Genomic DNA, 7,588 nt, shown 5'->3' with positions numbered 1-7,588 from the left:
TTTTTTTAAAGAATTTGACACTCGCATATTTGAAGTATAATTATAGTGTGTGTATATTTTTAGAATAGCAATTCTCGGCTGTTTCAAATACTAAAAGAGTTGTTAAACTCTACGGTAATATTTTTTTAATATATAGTAGATGTTTTTATGTCCTGTTAAATTGTTATACGATGATGACTGATATACCCATATTTTGACTATTTTATTAATTGTGACTGTTTATTTAACGCATCATGTAATTTACATCTCAAAAAATAAAGCTGTGAAAGTTAAAACCTTTTAATTGATTTATCTGTTTCGTTTTCGGAAAGAACAACTATTAAACTAACAATGTGCAAAATTTAGCGACTCAGGCTCAAATGATAAATATTTTACACAATTTTACATCAATGCAACAAAACAGTAATTGTAATCTACGTTTCAACAATATATCCAATCTAAAAAAACTTTATCTTGAAAATGTATAATACTTATAAATTTTGGCAAAAGAAAAAAAGATTCTATGATAATAAATACTGGAGCATCGAAAAGGGTTATACAAAAGGAGGTTAATAATAAAAAAAAATAACATCAAATGCTTATCGTATTTTTGGGTTTGCAATGTAGTTTTACACAGGCTTATCTTCCAGCTACTCTACAAACGTTACCGTCAGAAAGTTAAGTAGCCTATTTTTGTTACAGTAAAACAATGGGTTAGTGCTTCGACTTATTTCAGACCTGAAATGATTATGTTTACTCCTACCAATTTTATTTCAGATTGACTTCGGTAACGTAAATTACAATTGATGTGTCACGTAGATTACAATTTCACAATATCCAAACAATGACTGACACACAAATAAAAAAATCAAATCTCAGTGATACTCTGTGAAAACAAGAAGACAAATATTTAAAAAAATGATGATAGACCAAATCCAAGCGGTGTTGGTTATCTTTGGACTAAAATGTAACCATAAATTGACTAACTCTTTGTGAAAAGATGTTTTTAGGCTTAAAGAAAACATTAAGCTTTATTTTGACAATTTAATTTGCAGGTGTTTAGTATATTTTGAAAGTTGTAACATAAAATTTGAAAAGGCATTGACGTTTTACTAATAGTTTGAAGAAAAACACCAGTAACGTAGATTACCATATTTCCATCAAAGTTGTTATAAAAATCAAAAGTTCATATAAACGGTATCAATAAAGCCCTTTGGTTAATGTACAATCTTTTTTTACAAAATACAATGAAAAATTCAATAGACTAACAATAACACATTCCTTGTACAATTTGCTTGTATTTATTAAAGTTATTTAATTTTTTTCAGTATTTTCTCCTTGTCACCAACGTCGATTTGGAAACTTCGCCCACTTCTTCCCACAGCACTGGGTTCTATGATTTGGCAAAGAATATCCTTTCTTTTCATGTTTAGAATATCCGGCGGTAATGGCCATTTGAACAAAGATTTAGAATCATTAATTGTTCTTGTAGGTCGCAGAAATTTTATTTTAAGTTCGTCATCTGAATCAATTGTTATTACTTTACCAATGTGCCATTCGTCGTCATATGTTACTGCAACCCAATCTCCTTCAACAATGTCCTTACTCGCATCTTCGGAGGTCACGGCATCATCTTGTTTATACCGATTATCACCCGGTGTCGTTGTTTCAGGTTCATCATGCTCGTCCCCCTTCTCTTCTCCTGGTCAGTTTTTGACCGTTCAGCTATGGGTAAATAGTATGCCTTGGTCCTCTGTCTTTCCTTTTCTAGGTAGGATTCCCCTTCTTGTTGTTTCTTACGGTCCCTATATGCTTTCTGCTTCTCTGCCTTGGTCATAGGCATCCTACAATACAAAGAAGTCAAAATGTAATCTACGTTACCTTACATAGTAATCTACGTTACCATACATTATAAGCTTTTATTCGATATAATTTTAAAGTTACGAGTGTGTTATTTGTAATCAAACATACAGTGAATGTCTCCCAAGAAGGACGAAGTAGACAGGCAATTAATAATAAGCAAATAATAAGTATAATCCATGGTTTTATTGCTTTGGTATTGTACAAAATGTAATATACGTTACCTTTACAAAATCACTATCTATTGTATACTTGTATGAACACAATTTTAATTTATGATGAACTTGAATCTTACACTATTGTTTTCTATGTTTCATGTAAGTTTCTGTTATGTAGTGTGTAAATATATAAAGTAACACGCACATGAACTAAAGGTAAACAGAGAAAAACAATGCAAAATCCTAACATGACCTCTACAGATTTAGTCTGTTTCCAAGGTGTCTATCTTTTAATTAAGTAGCCAGGTAAATAGTTATACAAATATATGTTTTCTTTTATAAAATCAAATAGTCTTACCTTCCTTGGTTCAACAGCGGCAATAACTGTAGGTATATTAATGCAGTATATATTTGAATTTTGCTGCCCTTGTAACTTTTCAAAACATCGAAAATGACGTAAAAAACGTAAAATCCACAACATTGACGGTGCGATAATGTCCCAATTACGTGTCTCCAACAAAAAAGACATCACTGTTCATTCCTATTTAACTGTTAGTATAAAACCGGAACGTAAATTACAGAACGTAAATTACACAATTTCATTCCATGACGGTTTTTCTCAAGAAAAAATGTTACGAAGAAATGATTTTAGGGGGGATTCATTTAAGCTTGATAATGGTTGAGTTATAATTAATCGCATTATAGGCAATTGGATAAAGTTCTGCGAGATTAAACAGAACGTAGATTACTTTCTTAAAAAAACTCTTGTATCTACCTTTGAATGACGTGTTGTACTTATGATAACATAGAAACTGAATTAAAGTTAGGTGTTTTTTTTTAAATATATGATTGTTTGCAATATTGTTTTTAAGTATTTTATTATTTTATGATCATATCTTCTCATAAAAATTACGAGCGAGGTGTTCGAGTAACGTAGATTACCAAAATCAGGCGACAAGCTTTAAAGTTCAATTACGCTTATAATTATGTTGATACTTAATTAAAACTTTTTGGAAACTCTTATTTTTGGTATAATTACATATTTTAATATGATAAAGCTCATACTGTTCCATTATTGTGACAATATCGCGGAGTATAAAAGTCTTACCTTTAAGGGCGACATGGAGATTTTCATTAAGTATAGCATATTCATCAATATATTTTTTTTAATTTACAGATGTTTGACTTAATCATCTCGCCTAAATGTTAGATATTATGTACTTATACATTGTTGTACTAAAAACAATGATGTTTTATCAACTATTTCCATATTTTTACTGACAACTGTCGGCGACCATTAAAAATGCAAATGTGCACTTTAACGAAGAATAGGTGAAATGTAGCGGAATTTGATGAGACTGTTATTAAAGTGAGAGGGTTAGCGCTATATAACCAGGTTTAATCCACCATTTTCTACATTTGAAAATGCCTGTACCAAGTCAGGAATATGACAGTTGTTGTCCATTCGTTTTTGATGCGTTTTGTTTTTTGATTTTGCCATGTGATTATGGACTTTCCAAATTGATTTTCCTCTGAGTTCAGTTTTTTTGTGATTTTACTTTTTACAGTTGGGTAACAAAACACAAAATATAAAAAGGAAGATGTGGTATGATTGCCATGAGACAACTACCAACAAAAGACTATATAGCATGTTTATCCAAACTCACAAAATATAAATTAATATTTAACCAAAATAAGTTATTTATGCAAACATAAGTAACAAATCATATGGATAAAATATACAGTGCATAATAAATGTGTTTGTTTTTAGTGCTTGATGTTTCGGAACAAAGTACAATTGTTTATATACCCATCATCACTAAACAACATCGGATATTAAAGCAGAATAAGTTGGTTTTTTATGCAAACTTAAGTAAAAAATAGAAGTTATATGACTAAGACATGTTATGCATAATAAATATGTTTGTGTTTAGTGCAAGATAAAACTCCTAACGAGGACTGCGTAAGAATCAACAATATATACATTGTATATGATACAAAATGTTCCAACACATTTGTGACTGTGTGCCAACGAGATGCAAATCTAGGTAAGCACAACAACGAATGTTGATAAATAACAAATTAGAAATAAGTATTTGAAAAAGAGGCGACTAAGAGCCTGTATTGCTCACACGATAAACACATATCATTATTTGCTCTGTTTTCTTATTTGTATCTAATTAAGTAACACTGGTGTTCCTATATATGTAGTATTATACTATTTAGTGTTTCCCACTATCTTATATATACACATGGAAAAAATATTACAACACCAAATTGAAATTCGATTATAAAAACTGCCTCTATTGTTTTGTGATATTAGTTTGTAAAGTAAACTGATGAGACCATGTCATGGATCCTCCGCAACTCTAAAATGCAGCGAGATGACATATTATCAGAATGTAAGATGCAGGTATGTCCTGCGAAACGTATTGTTGGTAATAACCATTTTACGATAAGAGGTTTTGTAAATATAATAAGTTATCAAAGGTACAAGGATTATAATTAAGTTCACCAGACGCACGTTTCGTCTACAAAAGACTCATCAGTGACGCTCATATCAAAATATTTATTAAGCCAAACAAGTATAAATTTGAAGACCATTGTGGATCCAAAATTCAAAAAAGCTGTGCCAAATACGGCTAAGGTAATCTATGCCTGGAAAAAGAAAATGCTTAGTTTTTCAAAAAATTCAAAGTTTTGTATACAGGAAATTTATAAAAATGACCACATTATTGATATTCATGTCAACACCGAAGTGCTAACTACTGAGCTGGTGATACCCTCGGGGACGAAACGTCCACCATCAGAGGCATCGACCCAGTGGTGTAAATAGTTATCAAAGGTACCAGAATTATAATTTAGTACGCGAGACGCACGTTTCGTCTGCATAATACTCATCAGTGACGCACATATCTAAATATTTATTAAGCCAAACAAGTACAAAGTTGAAGAGCATTGGGGATCCAAAAATCCAAAAAGTTGTGCCAAAAACGGCTAAGGAAATCTATGCCTGGAAAAGAAAATCCTTAGTTTTTCGAAAAATTCAAAGTTTTGTATACAGGAAATTTATAAAAATGACCACATTATTGATATTCATGTCAACACCGAAGTGCTGACTATAGGGCTGGTGAAACCCTCGGGGACGAAACGTCTACCAGCAGCGGCATCGACCAAGTGGTGTAAATAGTTATCAAAGGTACCAGGATTATATTTTAGTACGCCAGACGCGCGTTTCGTCTACATAAGACTCATCAGTGACGCTCATATCAAAATATTTATTAAGCCAAACAAGTACAAAGTTGAAGAGAATTGGGGATCCAAAATTCCAAAAAGTTGTGCCAAATACGGCTAATTAAGGTAATCTATGCCTGGAATTAGAAAATCCTTAGTTTTTTCGAAAAATTCAAAGTTTTGTATACAAGAAATTTATAAAAATGACCACATTATTGATATTCATGTCAACACCGAAGTGCCGACTACTGGGCTGGTGATACCCTTGGGAACGAAACGTCTACCAGCAGCGACATCGACCCAGTGGTGTAAATAGTTTTCAAAGGTACCAGGATTATAATTTAGTACGTCAGACGCGCGTTTTGTCTACAAAAGACTCATCAGTGACGCTCATATCAAAATACTTATTATGCCATACAAGTACAAAGTCGAAGAGCATTGGGGATCCAAAATTTTAAAAAGTTGTGCCAAATACGGCTAAGGTAATCTATGCCTGGAATAAGAAAGTCCTTAGTTTTCCGAAAAATTCAAAGTTTTTTAAACAGGAAATTTATAAAAATGACCACATTATTGATATTCATGTCAACACCAAAGTGCTGACTAATAGGCTGGTGATACCCTCGGGGACGAAACGTCCACCAGCAGCTGCATCGACCCAGTGGTGTAAATAGTTATCAAAGGTACCAGGATTATATTTTAGTACGCCAGACGCGCGTTTCGTCTACATAAGACTCATCAGTGACGCTCATATCAAAATATTTATTAAGGCAACAAATGATGTTAAAGACCTACCGAGATCAGGAAGACCCTCTTAAACATCAGCTAGGGAAAAGCAAGCAAAAGAGTAACGGTAGGCATAACGAAATTTGCAAACAGTACAATCATAAAAAAAGAAGTTGTTGCCAAAAAGGAGACTTTACACAAGAACTTTTCGAAATAGATTCGTAGCTACCGGTTATCGTGCGAGAAGACCATTTTGGAGACCTTGGTTACAAACAGACATATATCAAGTTATAAAAGGCACGACCAATTACTCGTGTTAAACATTTAAAAAAGGAAAACCAATTTAGTCTTTATATAACTGCCTAATCACGTGTTTTTAAAAAAAAAAAGACATGGAATAAAATGAACTATGGTGACCTATAGTTGTGAATATCTGTGTCAATTTGGTCTCTTTTGGAAAGTTGTCTAATTGGCAATTATACCACATCTTCTTTTAAATTTCAAAAATGTTTTTGTTATGTTATTGATTTCATTAGGACTGGTTTTGTTTTTACAATATTATTTTTTTTCATTTATAATTTGATGCTATAATGCTATGTTTGATTTTCATTTAGAATTAATATAACCTATAATATTGACATAACATCATCTCAGAAAATCACTACGACAAACCCAAAAACTACGGAAAGTCCCACACCTACTGCAGCACATTGAATTGGAACAACCAGTGCACATGTATCGACCGACACAGACATGTCTGTTGACAAATCGACTTCATATATAAGGCAATCAATTATAGTAGATTTTAAAACAAGAAGGAGTGTACTAACTTCAAAATGAACATACAATTAAAATGTGATTTGTCCATTTTCCCGTATTCACAAAACTGAGATCACCCCTGGTTCCTACATTGTAATGGGGTTTGTGTTGCTAGGTTCTTTTTAAACAAAATTAAAGGCTATCAACAGGCAAGGTCTTTTGCAGTGCCACAATATGTGGATCTCTACACGCTATGATATGTGCGTACATTTCTGTAATTGGCATTATTGAACACATATTATATAAAAGTTTTATTCTTTTGTTAAGCATGGTCGTTTCTAGATAAAATATATATACATTTGTATATGGGTGGATTTTCAATTACTCATGGGGTATCTATTTATTCGAGCTTGTTTCATTAGACTGATTTTTTTTGTTATGTTTTTTTCCAGTTTTATTTATAATATGTGGCTTTATTTGTTTTCTTTTTTTTTAGAAACCACATCTAATATTGACATAAAGTCATCTCAGAAAATCCCTACGACAAACACAAAAACATCGGAAGGCCCAACAGCTACTGAAGCACACCTATTTGGAACAACCAGTGCACATGTTTCGACCAACACTGAAACATTTGTTGAGTCATCAACTTCATTTTTCAGACAATCAGGTATAGGAGATTTTATAACAAGAAGGAGTTTATAAAATTTGGAATGAAAATAAAATTAAGGTGTGAATTTTCCATGTCCCCGTATGCACATGTCCTGAGAGCACCCCATATTCTTTGTGGGGTTTATGTTTCTGGTTTCTTTCTTTTAAATTTACTGCTTACAGAATTTGTCAACAGGCGAACTCCTTTTGATGTGCCAACATAT

General features: G+C 32.3%; 1 long non-coding RNA gene across 1 annotated transcript; it reads right to left on the bottom strand.

Moving 5' to 3' along the window:
• Positions 1-265: 265 nt before the first annotated feature.
• LOC134696782 (uncharacterized) lies at positions 266-3,295 on the bottom strand. Its single transcript, XR_010103013.1, has 2 exons — positions 2,356-3,295; positions 266-1,823 (listed from the first exon to the last, which is right to left on the bottom strand). It is a non-coding gene; the product is annotated as an uncharacterized LOC134696782 (long non-coding RNA).
• Between the last annotated feature and the right edge of the window lie 4,293 nt (positions 3,296-7,588).

The sequence above is a fragment of the Mytilus trossulus genome, chromosome 14, assembly GCF_036588685.1.
Source record: "Mytilus trossulus isolate FHL-02 chromosome 14, PNRI_Mtr1.1.1.hap1, whole genome shotgun sequence".
Taxonomy (NCBI): domain Eukaryota; kingdom Metazoa; phylum Mollusca; class Bivalvia; order Mytilida; family Mytilidae; genus Mytilus; species Mytilus trossulus.
This window is presented reverse-complemented; position numbering and strand designations above follow the sequence as displayed.